At 35.3% G+C, this 25,367-nt stretch overlaps 2 long non-coding RNA genes across 4 annotated transcripts; both read left to right on the top strand.

Moving 5' to 3' along the window:
* The first annotated feature begins 3,984 nt into the window (after window positions 1-3,984).
* LOC137037054 (uncharacterized) lies at window positions 3,985-6,037 on the top strand. Its single transcript, XR_010897227.1, has 3 exons — window positions 3,985-4,033; window positions 5,696-5,804; window positions 5,932-6,037. It is a non-coding gene; the product is annotated as an uncharacterized lncRNA (long non-coding RNA).
* A 5,039-nt stretch (window positions 6,038-11,076) lies between these two features.
* On the top strand, window positions 11,077-24,445 carry LOC137037711 (uncharacterized). 3 transcript variants are annotated; one of them, XR_010897311.1, is made up of 7 exons: window positions 11,077-11,144; window positions 13,261-13,430; window positions 14,977-15,081; window positions 15,971-16,031; window positions 16,530-16,721; window positions 18,539-18,618; window positions 23,763-24,445. It is a non-coding gene; the product is annotated as an uncharacterized lncRNA (long non-coding RNA). The 3 variants fall into 3 exon arrangements; XR_010897312.1 differs by lacking the exon at window positions 23,763-24,445 and adding an exon at window positions 19,390-21,531; XR_010897313.1 differs by lacking the exons at window positions 11,077-11,144; window positions 13,261-13,430 and adding an exon at window positions 13,976-14,056.
* Window positions 24,446-25,367: the final 922 nt, after the last annotated feature.

A 25,367-nucleotide genomic window follows, 5' to 3' on the forward strand; every position in this document is an offset into this window, starting at 1 on the left:
AATAATAAACACAAGAATATAATAAACACAAGAATATGATTTGGTAAACAATCAAAAGATGGTTGGCAGTGGCAGTTAACTCCTACTTAAACTAACAGCCGGCAAAAATCCAATAGTCAAATAATTAAACACTGAAAATACCAGAGTCCTTGTTGCAAGCCTGAGTTGAAGCTTGGGTTCGTTGTAGCCGAAAACTCGTGGCTATGAGGGGCGGTCCGTGCCAGTTCTAAGGCTAAGCAGGCGAAGGATAAGGCGCAGTCTACCCTTACGTCGCCGTCAGACCGTGTCAAATTTTGAATGGTATTGATAGGGAGGGCAGACGATAGACCCGCGGCGACGTCACTGTAGATCTAATCGTAGGCGGCGACGTGACGGCGGCGTACGTGAGAAATTTATATAAAAAATGACGTGTGATTGGTACGTCTGAAATATGTACGTCGCATCATATGACGCCTTTAAACGCATTTAAAAATTTCCATTAGTAGATGTAGGCTATTTGTTATAGACTATTGTTTTTACAATAATTAGTTAACTAACTAGTGGCAACAGTGCATATTCTAAATTTATTTCATGTATTATGAGTGTGTGTGTGTGTCTTTGTGTGTATTGGCTGTTACGTTAGTGTTGAAGTGAACAAATTAAACATGTTTTGAAAATTTAAAGGCATTATTTTAACTTGGATGACATAGCCCTAAAAGCTTACGCTCAATTTTTCTATATCTCTTTTTGTGTATGAATTTGTATGTATGAATTTCTGATGCTCAGGAGAACAGCAAATTCTAAACCAGGAGTTTAGAGCTATGGTCTTTAAGGTCCACTTTACTGCAGATTTAGCTCCAACACTATTCAGTTGAGAACTCCTGGTTTAGAATTTGCTGTTCTCACCCTGAACTATTATAATTTTATTTTTGGTATTATAACCACTGCTCTAAATCATCAGTAATTTCATCTGCAACCTGAAGGCTTGGATATTAACCTTGTCCACTAGATGGAGCTATAAGATAAGGTATCATTTTAGATATTATATTATTAATTTGTTTTCTATCCCTTTGAATAGAAATAAATGCATTTATTTATCTAAATAATTTGTGTAACTTTTGTATTGACAGTATATTTCATTTACATGTTTGTGAAATGTGAAACAGTAATAGCCTATTTGATGGTGGAAAAATAGATATTTTAATATGATTAATTTTAAATCATATAAATGATGAGATGTGTTAACTTACCTGCATTTTTCCATATTTTTGTATTTTTTCATTATTTATAATTATTTATTATTAATTTAGTAAAGTTTTATTTAACAGGCGGTGATTTCAATAAATATTAGTAGTAGCAAGTAGGCTATTGCTTTAAAAATAACAAAATCAAGTCCATCACTTGGAGAAAATGCATTCCTCCCTTCACTCTAAAGAAAAATGGTTTTAAACGGTACCAAATTATGGTTCTTCAGCTTGTAGCAATAGCAGAAGCCGTTTTTGTGCTAAATAGATCCAAGGATCCATAAAGAAATAAACTTCTAATTTTTTATCCTTTGAAAGTTCTATAAAGGACCCTGGTGTTGTATATAATGTGTTTAATAATAGTTTTTTTTTTCTTCAATACGATCAGTATACTATTATCTTTAAATTATAAAACTGTGTAGTTTGATGGTTGAGCTCCAGAAAACCATTAATGAGGTGGCTATGACAGTTACAGCTTTGAAAAACAAAAAAGCAGGAATAAAGTAATGCATATTAAGGGGTTCATGAGGGCGATGCGGTTCTAAATATAACTGTTAGGCTACTATTATAATATTTTTGAGGGAAAGTGTTCTATAAGTCTACTTTTAATTTTTATTTTCCAGAGAAGAAAGAAAAAGAAATACGTGTTTGGGACAACATAAACATCTATATCCCTTTAACCCATGTTCAGTTCTACAGTTGAGTTTGTGGCAGAACCATTTGCGTTCTTGCATTATTTTATTAACCACTACATAACTATTTTAGTTATGAAAAAATATTATATAAACGTTAAGCAAAAACGAATTCATTTAAAGCTAAACTGAAACAGAAACCTGCGTTATAACCTACCTCTCTAATTTCAAAATCCAAATGTCGAATTGGAGGCTAAACTATATTTATTATTTAAACGCTTTTACACAGACTACTTAAAATTAGCAGTATAACCTATATGTTTGGTTGAATGTATGTTATTTTGACAGTTAACAACTGCGATGTCAAGTTACTAAAACTGATATGTTTTGTGTCCGCGTGATGAGGCGCCGACGCGTTCACTTGAATTTTCTTATAAAAGCGGAAACATCTTAAAATAATCAGACATTTATGGTGTAATAACTTGAGAGAGACACACATGCAACACCATTCGAATCTGTGAAGGTTTTAATAGGCGTATTAGTTTTGTACACTCACAAATAAAAAGAAAACTTTGCTCGTAAAATAAACAAAGAATTTTCTGCCGTCTCGGTTTCCTTTCTGTGAACTTCTCAAATGAACCGAAACTCATATAGTCTAGTCTATTGTCGCATTCTTCCCCCTTTCATTTTGTTAATAGGCTATGTTAAGTTATGCGCATAGACATTGGCTATTTATTCTTTTTATATAATTTAATCTTTTTTTCCGTTCACAGAAGCGCTGCAGATGCGTGATTAATGCATCCTCATGTTCTGTTGTTTATTTTGCTATTTGTTCAAGTAGGCTAAAACTAAACCCCTGGGACTTTTTATTCACAGACACTTATCAATTCTAATTTCGTTTAATTAATTTAATTTAATCTTGTCGGTTAATGAAAAGATGATCGCGTCAGTTGAAAGTCAGGGGGAAATAAACAGAAACGATATTGACAAGGCAACAATAACTTTCGTTCAGTTTAAGTTTTTCAACTAATATTTATATTTTCTTATATTTCATGTTTATTTCGATTAGCATAAATGTTTTAATAGTTTTTGTTATTAATTAACTATAATAACCCTGCAAAACCGAACTACATAACAGTACATTTTCCCGCTGTATAAGCCACGAATATTTACAAAGATTCACGAATTATTTAATTCCGTCTGGGACACAATCTCAGGCCGGGAGTCTCACGCTCATCGAGGCCAATAAACCTAAAGCTATTGCTGAAAACAAAATTTACATTACTTTTAAGAATAATGTTGGAAAAGTGATGATAATGTGCCTCTTTTGCCCACTTTCATTTATCAGTCCCCCTTTGCAATATTAATAATTACAAAACATATATAAATATGTAAAAATAAATGATAAATTATGTAAAAATATAAATAAATTATTTAGCAGATTATTAACAAAACAATCATTACTGACAGCCCTAGTTAAAACATTTAAAAATTAACCTGCATTGTTATGAAATTTGTGATTAGAATATTTTCCTATATTTTGCTATAGGCCTATTTGATTTCTTGAAAATAATAGGCTATTAAAATGACTTAATCTTCTGAAAACAATATCACATCCCAGATAGCACAAATACGTCGCGGAGACGTCTGTTTGATGTTCGCTTTTTCATCTGGAAGACGTATTTTTTAGGGCGTTTGCTCATCTGGAAGACGTCGCATAGACGTCCGTTTCAGACGTTCGAATGACGTCTAGTGGACGTATTAAAGACGTTAACGATTAGAATCTTACATCTGTGCGACATCTGATTTATGTAGCATAGACGTCGTTTTTAATTAGACATTTTAGACATTCCCTCACGTTTACTGCTATTGACGACAGCTACTACATATATAATAACTAAACCCAAGTATTTTCCACTCAGAATGAAAGACACAAACGATGTAGAATGATTTGAATTATTTTATTAACATGCAAAGAACTTTAAAATAATTTATTTATATTATTTAAAATTATGAAACAAATTAACGAACAAACAAACAAACAGAATTAAAAAAGGAACAAATCAGTTTACATTCTCCCTGGGGCCAAGCGGAGGTAATCTTTTATGTGCTTTTCAGCCGCCTCGGTTGGCGACGGAAGCACCGGATTCTTCATAGCTGCTCCTGAATGTTAAAAAGGTAAAACTAGAATAAGTTGAACAAATAAATCATTTTTTTTTTTATTGAATTAGATTTTATTTAGCTGGATTTTTATGAATTTGGGCAAAATATGTTAGCAACATAGGCTATGTCCCAGACTACACTAGCCATAATATTTGTGTACGTGTCAGTATCAATTAATTTATCTCTAATTAGTCCTTACGAGCATATTTTCCGTGCTTATGTAGCTAAAGAGCACGTCGAGCCAATCTGGCCTTTCAAAAATGACGCAACACGTTTAAATTTAAGCTTTTTCCTCACAGAAACCCATTAAGGAAAAAAACTTAAGCTAATGTAGCCTAAAGTGATATTGAAAGATCAAATTCTGCACACACCAATTTTTCGGTACAGTATGCTTTATTAGTATAGTGTTTAAGTTAGGTCTTTTAATGTCAATTAAGCGTTTTCATTATTGGGAGGAAAATGCTTAATTAAACATGTTGCGTTCATATTATGGGCTCAACTGCTTTTCTGTACATGCTTTATTAGTATGGTGTTTACTAGGTTTGGTTTTAGTAAATTAAGCCTCTTAAAGCGTTTTCACGTTCGTATGCTTTATAGATTGATTGGTCGCTGTTCATTTTAAGTGGTGCTGAAATGCTGCATTATGTTTTTCAGTTTTTCAGTCACTTCGCTATTGTCTTTATATAATCAGTTTCGGATATAATAATTTTTGTGTGTCGAATATTAATTATTTTATTGGCAAATACAAATGAAAGAGAGGTGCGAAAGTTCACCGCCAATTGGTTTGAGATGATCACAACGTCCTGTAATAATAATAAATAATAAAAAGAAACCCTTTGTTTTGTGAAAAGAATATATATATATATATATATATATATATATATATATATATATATATATATATATATATATATATATATATATATATATCGTGCTAGAGTCTCCTCCGATAATTGGGCTAGTCAGATTCAGGGAATCGACTCTTTTAAAATCAACTCCCACTGCGCATGTGCTTTCAAAGATCATGACAATCACACGTGGAAGGCAATTAGTCCGTCCGGCGGGAAAGCTAAGGTACGTAGCTAATCTTATTAATTGTCATTAATATGTGTGGTCAGTCAAATAAATTTAACATATACGGTATTAACTTAATTAAGGTTGCGTGATGAATGTGAGTTTCTGTGGTTTAATCAAGTAACGTTAACGGTAACGGTTGATTTTGTGGTTTGTTGAAGTGATTGGTGTACTTTAAGTTCTGACAAAATATTTTTTAAATCTAAAAGAGTAATAATCGACGACAGACTTGCTGTTAAATATTACGTATAAACTATTGTAAACGTGCTATAATTCAACGGTTCTTCGTCACTTAGCATAGCAGCTGTTTCCTCATGAATGCGTAATTTTAAAAGCAAATGTCTCCATATCTAAAACACTCTTGTGTCTATAAAACAACATTGTACACTGTTTACACAGCATGTGGAATATGGATTTATATGTTTAAGTCTGTATGAAAAGTTCATGAGGAGTAATGACGCTTTGGATGTGTATCGACGGTTTCATTTTAAACATTTATTGCATGTACTGTATATTGTGAGAAATTACATTTTGGATGTACCTATTAGGAGTGCTCCTAAATTTGTTTTTCTGATGCCCCTCTTTTCTCCCCTTCCGCACCAGTTTAGTTCTTTGGCTACAGGACCAAAGACTTTGGAGCAGATTCTCCATATGGTTTTTTTCATAGTGTGTCCTCCACTGATGGACAATCTGCTCACCTATTAAATAAAAGGTAATACCAAAACATTACAAACAAAACACATATAATATACTGGACACAAATGACTTCACTACCTACAACGGTCAATGATTCTTACCATCTTTTGCATCATCCCTCTTTCACTTAATTTTCTTTCCAGATTGTCCAGTTCCTCCATGGACGTGATAGGAAAGACATTATCCTCACTGTCCACCACCAGCACTGGAGCATTGAGACGGCTGTTCCCTACAAGTGACTGGACCACTGAAGTCAGGTGATTGATCTTCATGTCCAGCTCATTTAGTGTCTCCAGAATTGTCCTCTCAACAGCTGCAATACAGTAGGTTTATCTGGTAGGTTTATCTTTATCTTTATTAAACTATAAAATGTAGAATTTTACAAGTTTAGTTTTTAAATGTATCGTACGTGTGCATTGATCAGTGATGCAGCTCCATCGTCTCACACCAGAAGCACCTGCAAGCACAAAAAGCTCTTAAATGTCTTAAAAACAACACTTACACCATGACAATAGCACACATTATAATTAGTGATAATGTCTAGACTGAATGCGCCGCAACAAATTCCCGACATCCCAAATTCCCGTAAACAAATTTCCTGTTCTATTTCTGACATTGTCCAGGCTTTGTTGTGTTCAGTGTAGACAGCTTTTAGCTGTTGCTGTTGTGGTGCGACGTGATAAAAGTCATGTCTGGTGTAGACAGTGTTATAAAAATGTTGTTGTAGTGAAAGATATGGTTAATGCCTGAAGCTTTTAACTTGTATCCATTTGATTACACAGTTTCCATGATTAAACTGGATTGAGAATCCAGAAAAGAAAAAAACACAAAACTGAATTTGGGAAAAGTAAAACTGAATTTTATGAATTTCATAGTCTACGCTTCTACTTATAGTATGGTCAGAGGCATCATGCCCATTTAAACCATGGGTCCCCTTAGATTTCTGAGCAAAAATGGACATGAAAATAAAATTTTTACATCTTAAAACTAAGTTCCACAATTTAGTCTTTTTGAAGCCAAAATATAAAATGTGATTCTTGTAGAAGGAGTGTAGTTAATGAATTAGTAAGTAATAGGGCTGGGTATTGACAGAAATTTTAAAATTCGATTTAGATTCACAAGCTTGCTTTCCGATTAAATATGATTCGATCCAATATCACTTATTTATACATTATTTAAATGGTGGCTGTCATAATAACTTCGGATTTATTCAAACATGCATTAAATATGAGATTAAATAAAACCCCCGTTCAATCTTCAACTGGCTGTCAGGAGCTGCCACTGACAGCTGGTGGCAGCTGCCAGTCTGATTCTGGCAGATCACGTGACCTGCTAGTGGCTGGCAGTCTCAGTTGCAGTTGCGCTGTAAGTATAATGTGTTCCCTATCACTATCGCTGCAAGAAATACATTATTTTATTATTATGAATATAATCTTATTACTCTATACTTTTGTATGATTGACATTTTAGGTGAGTTTATCCCAATTAAAGCAGTCAAATGAATGTGATCACAACTAGTTGCTTACGCGTTCTCTATCACTCGCACTATAAAATTAAATTAATACTCTGTATTACCATGCAGCAATAGTAATAGAGAATGCTTTATAGTTCGCTGATTCACCATGGCTGGCTGGACTGAGCGTCCGTAAGCAACCAGTCGGGATCACGTTCATTTGACCACTTTAATTGGAATAAACTCACCTAAAATGTCAATTATACAAAAGAAGAGTCATAAGAATACATTTATAATAATAATGTATCTACATGTAGCAATAGTGATAAGGAGTATGTTACACTCTGCCAGCCACCAACCTGCCAGAATCAGACTGCAGCTACCACCAGCCACTGACAGCCAGCTGAAGATTGAAGCCCTACTGTTAAATATTGAAGAACATTAAAATTATAATGAATGTGTAATATATTTAAATTATATAAATTATAATGAATGTGCATATATTTAGCAAAATGCTCCTCTCTAGAATTAGGGTTAAGGCTTCTAACAAGTTATGGTCACACACACATCTGAGACTTTGTTTCATATCAAAAGTAACAAAGCACAAAGCTTATTGCCATTTCCTGTTATCTCTTGGAATATCTGTCATTATTAGCTGAAAATATTATACAAATGGGCAAAACCATTTGTTTAGTCAATTTAAGAAGGTCTATATTTTAAAGCTCTTTCTAACTTGTACTTGGCCTTAAAAATAACATAGTTCTTGTAATTAACTATAGCATTTGTTTCAATAAGTATTTAATTACAAGTAAGACTTTTAATGGTTCCTTATTACCATGCCTAGGGCAATGTTAAAAAAGAAAGAAAATTATCTATAGCATTTATGAGAAATAGCAACACAGTTAGAAACTATAGCTACATCATGCCACAGTTGTAGTATAAAAATGTATTCCCCTAACAGATCATCTATTATAAAAACTAGTCTAAACTTACCACAATAAATACAATAGAATGTGATAAATTCTAGTAGATGTGGTCATCATGAGTTTGAAAAGCTTGCATGATGACATTTTCCCCTCTTTTAGTGGCTGTTTTAGAGATCATGTTTGACTTTCTCCATAGCGTTTCACTACATTCTCAATAGAAGAATGTAGTGGTTTATATATATATATATATATATAAATGCTATATCAAAGAGCATCGTTCTTTGCTTTACAAATTTGCAGGGCAATCTGGATCCGTAGTTTGTCTTATTTGCAAATTAATTGCTTTAAAATCTAATTTGAAAAATGAACTAAATGTTACACTTCTAATCATAATCAGTGTTTCCCATACATTAACTAGACTGTGGTGGCCCGCCACATTCTAATTTGTCCTCCCACAGACTCGAAATTGAATGGAAATTAGGCCTGTTGTGATATTTAAATAACCGATTGATAATTGTGCTCATTTATATGGCAAAACTGGTGCTAGTCTATTTCTTTTGCTCCATTTAAAGGGTTAGTTCACCCAAAAATGAAATTTATGTCATTAATGACTCACCCTCATGTCGTTCCACACCCGTAAGACCTCCTTTCATCTTCAGAACACAGTTGAAGATATTTTAGATTTAGTCCGAGAGCTTTCTGTCCCTCTATTGAAAATGTAAGTACCATACACTGTCCATGTCCAGAAAGGTGATAAAAACATCATCAAAGTAGTCCATCTGACATCAGTGGGTTCGTTAGAAGTTTTTGAAGCATCTAAAATACATTTTGGTCCAAAAATAACAAAAACTACGACTTTATTCAGCATTGTATTCTCTTCCGGGTCTGTTCATCCAGGTTCACGACTCGTTCAGTGAACCGCAGCGCACTGCTGATGTAAGACGCTGCTGACGTGTTATCTGGTGCGCCAGAGTTTTGTTTACAGTCTGAGGGAGACGCACGCTGTATTTAAGCTATTTTTTAAAATGGTGTGTAAGTGTGCATGTCGCGGATGTCCTAATCGCCAAAAACAATGACGTAAAAGTGCATTACCAACGCCAACAGATGAAAGGATTCAATGGAATCAATTCAGTGGAATCAATTCAATGGAATCAAATGTACTTACATTTTCAATGAAGGGACAGAAAGCTCTCGGACTAAATCTAAAATATCTTCAACTGTGTTCTGAAGATGAAAGGAGGTCTTACGGGTGTGGAACGACATGAGGGTGAGTCATTAATGACATAATGACAAGTCATCTGAAGCCATACCATAGCTTCATGTGAAGGACAGAAGAATATGTACATTGTTAAATTTAAGTTCAAGGAAACTTGTCTTCCCTCCACTGCAGCTGTCAATCATTCTTTGTTCAGCACTCAAACCGTGTGTCGTGTTCAGATATTATTGCGATATGCGATTATTGTCATTTTAAGACCATTTTATGCCACTGAATGAAAACGTATATAATATAACAGCATAATAATGCAAGTAGGCCTACATACTTTCAAATGACAATGAACTTAACTCTTAAGAATATTTAGATACTGGAATTGAAGCGTTACATTTATAATGTTGAATAAATAATAAATAAACCTTTGCTAACAAAAACTGCAAAATAACTAGTACTTGCAAATGCACAAAAGGCACTTATATGGAGATTTTCCATCTACAGGTTTTTCCCTGACATAATTTTCTCAGTAAAGTAAGGGTGCACGCTATTGTCAGATGTCCATATGAACAAAGGCACAGATTTAGCTGTCTGTTGAGGCATCTGTTTTTCTAGAGGCATGTTTGAAAAACATCTTTTAACTTGAGCGCCACGTCATGCATGAAGTCAAACACATTTCCATGGAAAAACGCAGTGGAATGCACATTTCCATGCAGAGGCACAGTGGAATGCAAAAATGCGACTAGACAATCGCGACTTCTGCGTCCTGTGTGAAACTAGCTGTGAGCATGCACCATTTCACGCTGTCATGTTTATATTTGCACCAGTAGATTGCTCAAACTGTCTGTAGTTGTCAGGAAAACATTTTAATGACTCAAATGGCGCATTTTTTCTTCCTGTCAATGTCGGCAAAATGTCAGTGAAATTTATTTTTGTGTAAACGTAATAGGCAATATATTGCGCCACCAAAAATGATCGAAGTCATGTCCATATATTGTGCAATATGTCGATCCAGTTTCAGAGTGTAAGAGCATGTTTTTATTTCTTTGTACTGTGTAGCTCCATGAAAAGATTCGGGTAGAGGGCCAGCTGTATGTAGTTTTCTGAGCAGCTGTGGGTTGTTTTTCTCTTTTTCTTTGCTGCACCTTTGCATTTCAGAGAACCTTCTTACAATCTGACTCAGTGGACATGTAGGTTTCCGCAGAAGTCTCTTCAGCTTGTGCAGGTGGTCCTCGTACTTGAAAGCGCTGAAGTTGTCAAGGACGCCGTGGTCCTTTGCATCTTCTGCAAGATGTACAAGACAGTGAACATTGTAGGACAGGAATTTGGGGCCGTATAGCTGTCCAAAGTGTGTGACAAATAGTCGCAGAATATCATTGGCATAGTCAATGTGATCTCTAATTAGGCTGTTATTGCTCAAGATGAAAATTCCAACAAAAAACAGCAGAAAGTTTTTGTACACCTCTGTGGTGAGTAGATCTTTTAGCATAACCGGGCCTGTGTACAATAAAAATTGTCTAAATTCAGTCGCTTTCCATCGATCTATTTCCCTCAGTGCCCTTGGTTTGCGTGCAAATTCCATGGGCACATTTTTCTGGGCACCAACCAATCTTTCTGTCAGAACAGAGACTTGGAATCCTGACAGCCTGGATGTGAGGGGACCCAGCCGAAGCCACAAGAGGAGAAGCCGCCTCATGATTCCAAGGCACACAAGGTGCATGTAATCAAGGGGAAATCCAGAGACCATGTCCAGTGAGGTTTCTTCCAGAGGTGAGGTGCCATGGTGGTGATCCGAATCGGTTTTATTTCTGAAACTCTCATCATTTCTAAGAGGCATGTCATTTCTGGGGAAGGTCATTCTATTCTCCAGGTAAACACCATCCTGAATGCACTTTTCGCACCCATGGTAGCCTGTGTGTCCTTTGACCTTTTTTAGAAATGCACGTGCAGGTGCGTCACAAACCATCGAGGTAATCTTTAGTGTTAACTTAACTCCCTCAAATTCAAAACCATTACCCAATTCTTTTATTTCACAGATAAAGTCTTGGAGATACTCATCCAGTGAGCTAGGTTTACCAGCACCACAAAATAAACCTATTGTCACCGGTTCCTCCTGCACCAAGTTTTGAACAGTTCCGAGAATAGGCCAGAATTGAGTTGCAGAACTCTTATAGAGAGGCAGACCATCAATGTTCACTTGGAGCTCCAAATTGCTCATGTTTCTCAGAATGTCCATGTTCTTGTAGAGTACCCCTGAAATAGATTGAAGAAGGCCAAAATGATAGTACTGGCCACCAGCCTTGTTCTGTATTTCAGATCTGTTGGAACGCACTGTTCCTAATAGTGTCCTGGCATCTTTTGGCAGATTCAAATCATGCTCACGGAGGATATGCAGTAATGAATTTAGTGCCACATGTGTTATTTTATGTTCTGTTGCCCAGGTTGCCAAGTCATCATCCAGGGAATTTGGATGCAGTTCAGACTCTGTGTCTGAGTCTGTGTTAGATTCACTACTATATAAAGCATGTGCCATGGTGCCGCATTCAGGCTCATCGATTTGGGACAGACAATCCATAAATTCGACATCATCATCATCAACGGTGCTGCTTGTGTCACTTTGCATGCTACCATACTCCTCCCTCCATGATGGTGATGATACTGCTTGCATTGACTGCAGTTGTTTGTCCACCTTCTCTTTGGCTTTTCTTCGCAATGTCCAGTACGATTGTTTTTTGCAAGCCATGGTGCTGAGACATTAACAAAACAAAGTACATTGTACTAACCTGCTAAATGCAGTGGTTCTCAACACCAGTTCTGGAAGCCCCTTGCATTGCACATTTTGGATGTCTCCATTAGTACATATGATTCAACTCCTATAATAGAAGCTCTAAACAGCACGATAGATGAGAGAGACATCCATAATGTGTAATTTTGTGGGTCCCCAAGATCGGAATTGAGAACCAATGGCTTAATGCATTAAAGTCAATGAGTGCATATGAGCACATACCTTGTTTTTGACAGTGTATACTGTGGCTACTGTCGTTGAGTGAGTGCTGTTGACTGTAGAGAACTTTCTGTAGTTGGGGAAACAACATAACATTAACTGTCAGTTTTGTCGTTTTATGTATTGAACCTAAATGTGTGCCTAGAAATTGTATACAAAAGTTTATTAAACCTGTGTGTGGTCACTACTTTTTAGATGTTTATTAATCCATTCAATTCAACTAGTTACTTTGTGACTAAATTTTAAGTCTAGGACAAGGTTGTCAGGTTTATCTCTACTTTTAACTAGTTGATGAATGTTGGTTGAGGGTTAAGAGAACTAAACTCTGAAGAATGGTTGGTAAAATGTCGTCATTGTAGTATTCCTTTTGAATGTAAAAATATATTTTGATCTGCCAAATTTTATTTAATTTTATTGTCACGAGACAATGATTTTTAACGTAACAAGCTTTTAAGGACTTCTTTTTTTCTTTTTTATAAGTGCATTTAATTAAGCTTTTATAGTTATATATACAAAATCATTTAGTCTTTAGTCTTTTTAGGGCCCAAGCTCAAAATGTGCAGGGCCCAGTTGTTTTCATGTAATTTGTCATATCACCAGAGCATATGAACAATCACATTTGGTATATTTAATATTTGAAGAGTTTTATCAACTTACTTTGTAGTAGTTTTATTAATTTACTTTGTAAATAAAGTTGTGGCTCATGTAAATCATGGCCAAGGGACATTTTTGACCAGTGGGTAAAACGTAAGTTTGAATCGAGTGCCATTATAAAAGTCTGCAGGTGTTTGTTGCATGAAAGTTAAATTAAAATTAAATGAAACAAAGTTAACAATGATTAAAATTAACAAATTTTTTTTTTTTTTTTTTTTCCCCTCACAGTTGCCTAAAAATGTTATATAAAGTCATGGAGCTAAAATATTTGTAAATACGTCATGGAGTGGGGTGTGGTTTAATTTCTGGGAAGCACGTGCCAATCACTCTTTCACTTGATTAGAGACGAGGTGACTCGCATGCATGCTATGCAGCACACTTTGCAGGTTTCATTACAGGTAGGTAAAGTAAGTACATTCTGTTTCATGGCATTATTTTCTTGTATAGTAAATGTTTTCGTGGTTATGGTCGGGGGAACGGGGCCAGCACATCCACTGAAGCCGGAGTTTCAGCATTAGGTAACCATTTTAACTACACATGGCATGAACTAACGTTAGTGCAAGGGTGACCAATCCTGTTCCTGAAGGCCCACTGATCTGCAAAGTTTAGTTCCAACCCAAATTAAATCTGAAACGGCTAATCAATGTATTTCTAGGCATAATAGAAACTTCCAGGCAGGTGTGGAGACCAGTTGAAGCTAAACTGCAGGACCGAGTTTGGACCCTCTGAACTTGTCTACATAATGATTATCACATGTTCATATTGTTTGTTTCGTTAGTTTAGTGTTTATTAAACTTAACCAGTGCAAGCCTTTGTCATCCAGGCCGCTGCTAAAGCTTGTTAAATTTCTCAGCGCTGATGGGCTAAACCAATCATAGTTATCGAAGCAGCTCAACGCTTCAAATTTCCCCGCCCCGCCCTGTGGTTGGATCATGTCGGTTAAATAGCGCTCATGTAAACAGGACGCTGTCAGTCAGCCACCGCTGTTTTCTCGGGGAGATTCAGGACCGCTTACGGTTTTTCGGTGAGGTGGTTATTGTTGAATTTGTAACTATTATGGTATTTAGTTGTATCTATTATATTGTTAATTTCAACATGTTATGTCAAAAGGCTAATTAATACTTACCAACAACTTGCTGACGACAAACGGCTTAAAGCCGACTTAACCAAATAAAACTTTAAATATGTAAAAAAACGAACTGGTAATTAATAATAAATAGGAACGCTATATATACAAATGTTAGTATTTACAGATTACTGAGGTAAATTGCGAAAGAAATGTTGAGGGGTCAATAGGTCGAGTGTACTATAGTAAATCAACGGTCATCTGATATGAATGAATAACGGTCATCTAATACAAATGGCTTGTGGTCACGTGATTTATGAATGGCCGCGCGACGTGTCACTGAGCTGGATGCAGGAACCCCAATGGCACGTAATAAGCGTTTAGTAATGTTACTGTATTTATAAAGCTTATTAAATGTTTCTTCTCCACACATCCACTGGAGAATCATACTCGTATGATTTTTTTTTTTGTGTGTGTTTATTTATTTTTTAATGTATTATATATTATGTCATTAATATAATATATTGTTTATACCTTTGTTATAGGTGGTTGTTCACCCCATGCATTTTCTTTGCTCGTCTGTTTTGTATTTCGTATGTTATGTAATTTAGTAATTTTTCATGAGATTTTCATATTTAATGACTTGCTTAAAGTAGATTATTTTAAGGAGGTTCAACTTTCTGACATCAGGTCAAATATCTTATTTTTCCAGGCATTTCTGATTCTAATTTGTCATAAATGTAGCACGAATGTTGTTTATATGCTGATAGAAATTAAGTTCCTAAATTTCATTTATGAAAGCATTAAGCCATTAGAGGTCTTGTACTTGAAACTTTGCCATCTGTTTTATTAATGTTTGTTCTGCTTACCTGATTCAGAAATCTGGCCTGATGTTTGGCTGTGGTGCCTCCATCATCCTGACACTCTTCGGACTTTGAATGGAGGCCACCATTGGCCATTTGAGTACCATCGTTTTGCTACAGGTCCAGTTGTCTCTTCTCCCACAAACTACATTTTCATGTCCTATATATTTTTATTTTTAACTGCAACAACGATGACTGTATTTTATCCACCGATTTTCACCGTACAAGAGTAAACTGTTCAGGTGGTCCAAAAATTATAAAGTTGGTTGCTTGGCCAATTTTAATTTTCTTTTTTTTTTCTTTTTTTTTTGAGTGATGACCTTTTGTATTGGTATTGCAAAACCATTAGATTTTTATTTTATTGTAACCACGCTGGCCGTGCTTGTCTCATGGCTCACAACAAATTGTGGCTATAGACATTTCTAGAAGCCTCAGTATCTCAGCTCAGTATGGTCTGAGCTCCATGAAACAAAAACTGATCTTTAGGGCACATTACAAGGTACATGTACATATTACGGGTGTAACGGTTCTCATTTAACAAAAATAAACCGTACCATTCTCCACTCGCGGTTCGGCACACATTCACACTGTGGTTAATCTCAGATCATTCTGACAGTGTATCTGTTATATGGTTTGAGTTCTGCTAACTTTTGTTCCTCACAGTTCATTAGTGTGTTGTGGTGGCAGTGGAAGGAGACAAGCCACTGATAGAACAATCTTCATCATAAAAATATCCTGTCTGGGAACATTCTGGCTTTATAACGTTTCAACAGCAATGGTGAAAAAACATGGACAAAACAGTCACTCTTTGTAAACTTTGTTTGATACGAGTGTTTGATTATTCAATTTCTGTATCTGAAAACTACTGTTAAGACCATAAAATCTGAAAAGCACTGCTTTATTTCATTTAATTTATATTTTTGCTTTATTTATTAGTGCTACTGCTTGTACTTTGATTATTTGTACTTTTCTTTTTATTTGACAGCAGTCTTTTCTTTTTTTAACATAGCACATACCGAAGAGTACTGAAGCAGTGACTACGGTGACTCAACCATGATACAGACCAAAATGTGAGTAATTTGAACCATTACACCCCTTGTACATGTATAAATATTTTGCACCTTGTTTTTCCTTACACCATGTCTACACTAGACAGCAGCATTTCAAATGTGTCAGATAGCAAAAGCACTGTTAGGTTAATCAGACATGTCCTGTGCTTTATTCTCATTCATGCATGTTTTTTTATTGCTCTAACATGTCAGTAACTTTAAGTAGCTTTGGGTAACTTTTAAGTAGTAATCTTGGGTGTCTACCTTCCACCACCAAACTTCTTCCCACATGTAGACTATTGTATACATGAATGTTTTATTTTATTAGGGCTGCAACCATGGATTAATTTAATAATATTTTAAGTATATTTGAAAAGCAGGTTATCATTCCCAGTGTTCAAATTGAACGTGGTGTGATCATCTGTGATTCTATTGTAGCACATCCATGCTACCTCAGCTAAAGGTAAGGTGCGCTGTCACTGTTTTCCTGGTGCTCATGTTCTCGATGTTGCTGCGCAGGTATCCACGATCCTGAATGGTGACAAGAGCATCAGAGCTTTAGTGCTCGGGGGTGAACGACATCAGGCTGTGGCAGACGGAGGTTCTGAAGAGGGTCTTCAAGAGCCTGATCGCAACAGTATGCAGCACATCGCCTGCAACAAGGATCATCGTGTCCGGAAAGCTTCTGACATACTGACGAGAACATGAAAGGTTCAGTAGATTGTTTGCTTTAAGTTAATGTTAATGTCTTGGTGTAATGAACAGAAGCTGCTCTTTGTAAATAATTAGAATCTTTTCTGGGAGCGACCTAGGCTCTTCCGTGCTGATGGGCCTTTATGGACGAGGAGAGGCTGATTAATTGTAGACATTTTAGAATAGCATTTTTATGACAGTCTTAGTTACTCAAGGAAGATCATTTAAAATCAAGCTAAAACATCACTCAGTAAGTCACAAAAATATTAAACAAAAATGAATAAAACAAGGTATGTGTTTTTGGTTTTAACGGGATAGTTCACCCAAAAATGAAAATTCTGTCACTCACTTACCTTCAACAACAACAACAACAACAACAACAACAACAACAAGGTAAGTAAATGACAGAATTTTCATGTTTGGGTGAACTATGCTCTTCTTCTGCGTCAGCGCTTTGTGAGTGTGAAAGAGCGCACAAACGGAGATCAGGGACACGTTCAAGTTCAAACCGCTGCGCAACATTTTGCTATGGTTTTCATGTTGAACAACATGTTTCTTGGAAACGGTGTGCAACGGGGTTTGATGTTTCCTCTTGATTGGTGGGTGTGTCAAATGTCAGCCCAATCAGCAGCAACATGTAAACCACGCGGTATTAAAGAGACAGCTCGCACAATGGGTCCAAGTAAAGTCTTTACAAATGTGTCCGCTGCAGCTCGGTATTCACAACAATTGAAGATATTAGAAGACATGTTTGTCATAGGATTTTTATAGTAAAAATATAGCATATCAGTCCTTCAAAAGGAACACAAAGAATGAAAGAAAAAAATTAAGATTTTTAGAAAAAGAAAACAAAGAATCCTGAAAGTATCACGGGTTATAAAATATTAAGCAGCTCAACTGTTTCCAACATTGATAATAAATTGGCATATCAGAATGATTTCTAAAGGATCATGTGACGCTGAAGACTGGAGTAATGATGCTGAAAATTCAGCTTTGATCACAGGAATAAATTAAGTATATTAAAATAGAAAACCATAATTTTAATTTGTAATATTTCACAATATTTGTTTTTTTCTGTATTTATTATGAAATGAATGCAGCCTTAATGAGCATAAGAAACTCACTCAAAATTAAAAATGGTAATGTTTCCAAACTTTTAGGTAGTGTAGGTTAATCCTGAAAAAAATTATGAAAATACATTTTAAAATGTACATATATAATTTTTCTTTTTTTTTTTTTCTTTTTTTCTTTTTAATCACTTTCCACAATTTAAGTGGAACACAATGCAGTTGAGTTGGGTCTTGATAGCCCTTTCTTTTGCTTTATTGTGAGGCCATTCATTTTTTTGTAGGTCATGGTGAAACCATGCATCACTACACAGGAAAAAAAAGTTTACAGTTTCATGGAAGTTACACCTGTAGTTTGTGCAAAGCGCTGTGGGGTGTAGGAAAAATGTGGACAAACCTATGGAAATTATGAAAGATGGTAGCTTAAAAACACATTTAATATAAATATAAATTCAAAACAAACTGCCATAGCTTCATAACAAAAAGTAATAATGCTGTCATTTTATTCTTTTACTTATCTAACACAGTTAATACAGTGGATCTCTAATGGCACGTTGGTTTGATTTATAGAATACTCACAGACTCCATGGTTTGTTGCTTCTCCACTAAAAGAACTTGATTCTACAGTTTTGTTTTTTGTTTTCCTTTTAGAGTGTGTGTGTGTGTGTGTGTGTGTGTGTGTGTGTGTGTGTGTTATATCTATTCCTTTCATACATGAGTGATGTGTCTGGGACTTTTTTTTTTTTTTTTTTTTTCTCCCCCTTCTAGTCTCTTTGATTCTGCCGCCTTGGGTGCACCAGCTGTGGAAACCTGACCTGGTGAGGACCCTCTTATCACACTTGCACAAGGTAATGAATTAAAGATACTGTTAGTCAGTGCATGGTTTTTGTTGGTGGTGCTGTTGTTTTTTTGTTAAAAAGATTATGAAAAATAAAGTTGATACATTTAATTTATGGAAGCATTAAGCCATGGGAGGTCATGTACTAGTGACTTAACCATTTGTTTTATTAATGTTTATTTACAGTGCATTTTATTCTGCTTGCCTGACTCACGCAGAATTCTGTCCTGTTGGCAAAATAGGCCATGTTAAAATCTAAATCCTCGAAACACATTGAATCTCAGAGCTCGCTTAACATCCCGACGTGACCCGCTGCTGAGAGTGGCGTTTCGATAGAATATGTACTGCACACTTACAAAAAAAAAAACAAAGTCATCAAATAGACTGACTTCCTGTTGTTAAATACTTTAGAAATTAAAAACTGCTATACTGTGAACCTTTAAAACATATACACCTAAAGAATCCTGCAGTCACTTTACTGTTTTCCCTGTATTTATATTGCACAAAATAGTGATTGTGATATAAATGCAAATGATTTTTTATTTTTTTTTTGTCAGGTTTTATGCATATGGTTGTTCTTTATGACCGTTTTTTTTCTAAAATTAGATTCTCTTTATAAAGATTCTCTTTCCCCTCTCCCCAGAAATATTGCAATATATCGCCTTTCTTACAGTATCGCAATGTATCACAATATATTGGATCGTGGCGCGTATCGCCAGATTCTTGGCAATACACAGCCCTACTGTCATTCATGCCCTCACAGCTCTGTTCTCCTTCACAGATACGTGCTGCACTCTTTATTGCCTTTCACGGGATTGCTCTCACGCTCCGTCCGGATGAGTTTTGATGAGAGCCCACGTTTGAGCTTTCTTCAGGACAGCCACTTCTATTCACATGAGCAGATGACAGCTCTCTACTGAGACAGAATTTTGAACTATCCCATATTTACATACCACTATATAAACCAGTGTTTCCCCAACCACTGTGTTCAAATTCCAAAAAAATAAGTAAAAAAATAAATGCTACAAATAAGAATATATCACGCCGTTGGGCCGAAACCTTGTATCTCTATATTTCGTCATTGTAACAGTTATGAGCTAATGAAATTAATGCTATTGGTCATCTGTTAAAGTTTGGAGTCAGAGATCTCTGCTTGTTTGCAGTGCAAGGGTAAAATAAAGAACTGAGGTTTGCGTAAGTGCAGGCTTTTCCTTACTCAAGAAAAACTGTCCATTTATAGCTAGTGTTTTTTTGTATTTGAAGAGCCGAGAATAATCTTTGTCTTTGCCATCTAGTTGAAGCATACGGTTTTAAATATCCTTTGTTGTAGCGCTTGATCATATCATGAGGTTTTGATCATGAGATTTCAACAATGAAACCGAGTGCCCATAAGCTACAATAAACTTTATCATCTATGTTGATGAAAACGTAATGGGATGTCTCAGATGCTGTTCCCGTGACGGATTACATACCTGGCTCATGGTAGCTAACAAAAACAGGGAGGCCACGCTCAACTCAAGTTGACTCAAAAATATTTATTTAAAGAAGAAACACATAATAAACTAACAAACAAAAATAACAATTCAATATTAAAATGCTCACCAGCTTTACGCAATTGATCTTTCGTGAGACCTTCCAATTTTTTTCCTCCATCGGCGCCGCTAAAAAACTCGTAACTTATCCATTATAAACTATTTGATTTCAACAAGAAGAGTTAGAAATTAATGAAAACAATCGAATCACCCCATTTTCTTTTTGGTTTTTGGTTCATAGGATAGTGGCAGAGGTTGCGAAGTGCAAGATGAAACTTTTTTTTTATTATTATTATCATTATCATTATTATTAGAAAAAGAGTAGGTTTACATAGATTTGCCTCGTAAAATTAACAAAACAAACTCAAACCCTAACCTCTTCAATGTGCCCACATGCAGCTCAGCTGCCACCACCAGCAGTCTACCCGCGTCCGACACATCAAACACAAAAAACTAAAATAAAAAATTAAAATTAGAAACAGCGTTAACCGCTCTTTAACTAACACGAGGCTAACTTTTACAAAGTAAACCTACTAATCACATTTCAATGAATCAAGCACAAGCAACACCATGACAACTTACCCCAGACCAAATATTCAATAATAATAAATTTACTTACTTGATCTCTTATCTCTAACACAAGAAAAGAAAAAGGAAAAAAAAAAAAGTCTCTCCCCACGGCTTTGAAATCTACTCAATCAAGAACAATCAAAATTACTGATTATTTCTTTCAGTTACTCCGAGACGAGCCCCCACGTTACATACTACCTGGCTCATGGTAGCTAACAAAAACGGGGAGGCCATGCTCAACTCAAGTTGACTCAAAAATATATTTATTTAAAGAAGAAACACATAATAAACTAACAAACAAAAATAACAGTAACACAAACTGGTGCTGGAGAGAGATCAAGTCCAAATGAAGCAGGAACCCAAGTGCAGATCCAACGATCTCTAGAAAGACATCCTTTTATCAGTCCACTCATTATAGGCAACCTGTTACACCTGTTACTTGACTCCACCCTGCAAAACAAAGACAAACACAGACACAACAGAATCTAGAACGCCACCTAAAGGCGACCAGGTTCCGTTTCGGGAACAGATGTTACCCTTATCCGTAACAGATAATATACCTTTCATTCACTGGTCAAAACCTTGTAACTCCATTTGAGCTTGATTTTCATAAAATGATAATATTGTGGCACATGCAAGTGTTTGACCATAGCTATATAAAGCCACAACAGTGTTAAATTAAATATGAGGTATCTGTCTGACAGCGACAATATGTAAATTCACTTTTAAGCCGGGCACACATTTAACAACTAGCTATAACATTCTAAGACTGTGCTCAACACACAGCGATTGTTTCCTGCTCCTGAAGCAGATTTATATACTTTCACACAGGGACGTGCACAGACATTTTGGGGGGCAGGTGCTCAAGTGGGTAAAAAGGGCACTTCTCATAATTATTTATTTAAAAAAAAAAAAAATAAACCCTTAAATATATTAAGACAACTCTGACTTCCTTACCAATTTATTTTAATTCCCTCACACTCACGCAATTGTTTTATTCTTAATTTCTACAAAATAATCAGTTCACACAGAGACCATGGTCTTCTTTGATATTCATAGGTTTGTCACAAGAGCTACTATTTTCAAGTAGCTATATATATTTATAATAAATGACTGCACTAAGGAGAGGGACATAGTTTCACTAATAATTTGTTTATTTTGCACAAATCAATAAATCGTTTTAATTCTTTTGGTGTTATTGGTATACTTCTTTCATGTAGTGGATAATTTTAAGATTTTGGTTCATTTTTGTTGCCATGTCTTTTACTCTAATGGAAAGAAAACTTAACCCTAACCCTACACATTTAAATTGTGTTTATTATAAGCCTACTACCATCCATCTGTTTGCATCTGTAGATTTCTTCTAAATTAACCAAAACAAGCTAATCTGCACATTTAAACACATCAAGAGTTTTTTTCCCTGAAATGTTATAATTACATTATATATTATATCAAATGCCTGCAGAGGGCGCCAAAAGCCTGCTGATTTTTGTTGTTACACAGCACAGCACGATCAAATCCACGATTAAAGCCAAGCACCATAATTAAAAATGTATTATTAGTTAAATAATAATATTCATCCACTTCTTTATGATAGAAATGCTACAGCCACTGTCATTTTTTCAACAAGAATATATGGACATCAAACATGCAAGGGTTTAAACTTTTATTGATGTATTATCCTGTGTAAGTGTAGATTTAAGAATAGCATTATGTAATGCTGTATTATGATTTTTAAATAGTTTTAATAAATTTTGCATCCTTAGAAAACTGTCTAATAATGTGGTTCATGGATGCTCCTCTTCTGGTATTGAGAGCCCTACAGATATCTTTAACATGGTTCAAAATGCAATGCATAGCACATTTAAATAATTTAAATTATAATAGGACAAATTACATTAGTATCAAATCAGGCAGAAGCGTTGATGGTGGTCAAACTATTAACGTGGCGCTAAACGTATAAATAATACATTTAGCCCTTAAATAGCCAAAAATTCCACATGTTTGTGAACATGCATAGGCTACCTGAAAGAAATGCACGGGATGGATCCATCTAGGGCTTTTTCTTTTTCGTTTCTCATCGGCAGACAGCAGTTGTATTTTCCCGGGAATAGTTATCAAAAGTTTTCAGCCAGCAGCAAACATGAGCGTGGCGCGCGCGCATGCGGGAATGAATGGCGTGTCGCAGAGGGAGGGCTGCTGAACTCAACAAAGCCGACCTGATATATAGTATTTATTGTTTTTTTATTTTTTTTATTCAGTAAATATATTTTTGACAGGGAAGCTGTGCGCAAACAGGAATATTTATTCATTTATTTAAAAAAAAAAAAAAAAAAACACCCCTGAAAAAAGGGCACTTTCTCTCCAGGAAGAAAAAGGGCAGGTGCTCAAGCCCCCTTTTATGTCTATGTGTGCACGTGCCTGCTTTCACATGGAATTTGAACACCGACTGTAATCACAGACTGAACGCAACTGGCTCTGACTGGACGCGTTTGAGCGCGATCAGTCATATCAATTTACGTTCATAATCGGCCTTACAATCATTAGGTGTGTCCCCGGCTTTATTAGGGCTGCACGATTTGGAGAAAAAATGTAATTGCAAATTTTTTTTTTTTTTTTTTTTTCCCTCTTTTCCCTCTCCTGGTTAAAATTGAGATTTTTATAAAACAAATTGAAAAAAGTTAACATTACCAGGCTTGTTTTGCTTGTTTGTAGGGCTGCACAATTTGGCCTGAAATTTTGTGCTAATATATTAACTTTTTTATTTATTATCATTATTGCTAAATAAAAATATTAAACCTTATAAGAAATATTACTGTTGTAATAACTTTCATTATTAAAGTATTTAGCATTAGTATTTAATTATAAATATAACTATAATAATTAGAAAATATTTAAAATTATTGTATGTTGTGCATGTTGCTGCCTTGTACATGGTGTTCAATGCCCAATATTGTTTGTGAGAAATAAGTATTTTAACCCACAGTAAACTTGTCCATTTCCTTATAAAATGCTCTAACATCTTTTTCTATTTCTTTTCTCCACCAAACAGCTTTGGAGATGGTTCAGCCTAGATGCACAGATCTACCGCTGGCCCAGCTTCATTCCCACATCTGGCACCAAAGATTCATTAAGTGCAGTCCATAACCAGTGTCTACACCTTGTCCATTGCAAATGTTATGGATTGTTCTTTTAGAGCTCATTATAATCTTTATTTGCATAGATGCAAACTCCTCACCTTTCAGTGAGAACTCACCTTTTTGAGATCAAAATAGGTCACCAATGGGATTTGTATAGATCCAATGATCTTACAATGGTACTTGTGAACTTATTAGGGTAAATAAAGAACTGGTTGTTTCAGTAAGTACTGTACAGTGTTTTCTTTACTCTTTACTTTAAAATTACTATGTCTATAATGGGTAATGTTTTATGTATTTGAGGTCTGAGATGTGGCAAACAGCATTGCCATCTAATCAGCCAATATTGTCTTTAAATATCCTGCATAGCACTTTGTCTTTTATAACATGAGATTTGAACCAAATGTTGATTTTGGTAAAATGCTGCAACAATTTAAATTTTTTTTTCATGAAAAATTATAGTTTTGGACATATAGGGTAATAAAGAATAACTACAAATGAGCATGTAAAGCAAATAAAAAAACCTTTTTTTCCCCCCTTACCTGTTTGCATCCCTGTTATTTGAGACTGGTATTATGTAGAGGCTGTTGTGAGTAAAGTTCACCCCCTTGTGAAACAGTTTCCCTTATTTGTGAGAATATTTTACCTTAATGCTCTCAGGAGTTCCTACATTAAAGTGTCTTTTTATTATTACTATTTTTTTTTATTATTGAAATATTGCTTTAGTGTTCAATCAACTTTGGGACATAATCAACTCTGGGAAGTTAGTATCATTAATTCTGTAAGGTGCTTGGAATCAAATGAATATTTGTATAGCGTGTTTCCTCCAAAGGCTGCTTTCTCATTCCTCAAACATCAAAAAGGGTCACCTTTGGCTTGCTCATTGGAGTTTGTAAGCATCATTATTTGGAACAAAATATGAAAATGGCTCGGTGTTACACTATTTCAGTGCATGGCAGAGAGTCGAAGAACCACCTGACACAAAGCCATGGATCACCCCCTTACACAGAGCATGGTAGGCTATGAGGGGTCAAATTCATGCTTTCTGCATAACGAAATTATGTGAACCACAATAAGCAGGCAGAATTACAGTTAGCTTGAAACGAGCTTTACGCTGGCAATTTTTTTTGCATGTATTTTTTTTTTTATTATTATGAGGGATCAAACAAAGGGATAGATGAACAAACTGTTGTACATTATGGGTTAGAGCTTGTATTTTTATTAGTATTTTAATTTATATATTCTGATTTGTAACCAGAAGCACCCTTTGCAAATCATTTAAAGCATTTTAAAAATTAAATCCATGAATGCAATGTTTATGAGTGCCTTTTTGATAATTCTGAGCCAAAAGCAAAAAAGCTTTTTAAGTGTAAACTTGCAAAATGTAAAACTAAATGTATCAGTGAGACTGCATTTATCAATGCAGAATCTTCAGGCTTACTGTACATTGTTTACAAGTTACGTAGGCTGCTCGTTGGGGAAAATGCAACGCAAATATGAATTCGATGCTTGTCAAATTG

The sequence above is a fragment of the Chanodichthys erythropterus genome, chromosome 15, assembly GCF_024489055.1.
Source record: "Chanodichthys erythropterus isolate Z2021 chromosome 15, ASM2448905v1, whole genome shotgun sequence".
Taxonomy (NCBI): Eukaryota; Metazoa; Chordata; class Actinopteri; order Cypriniformes; family Xenocyprididae; genus Chanodichthys; species Chanodichthys erythropterus.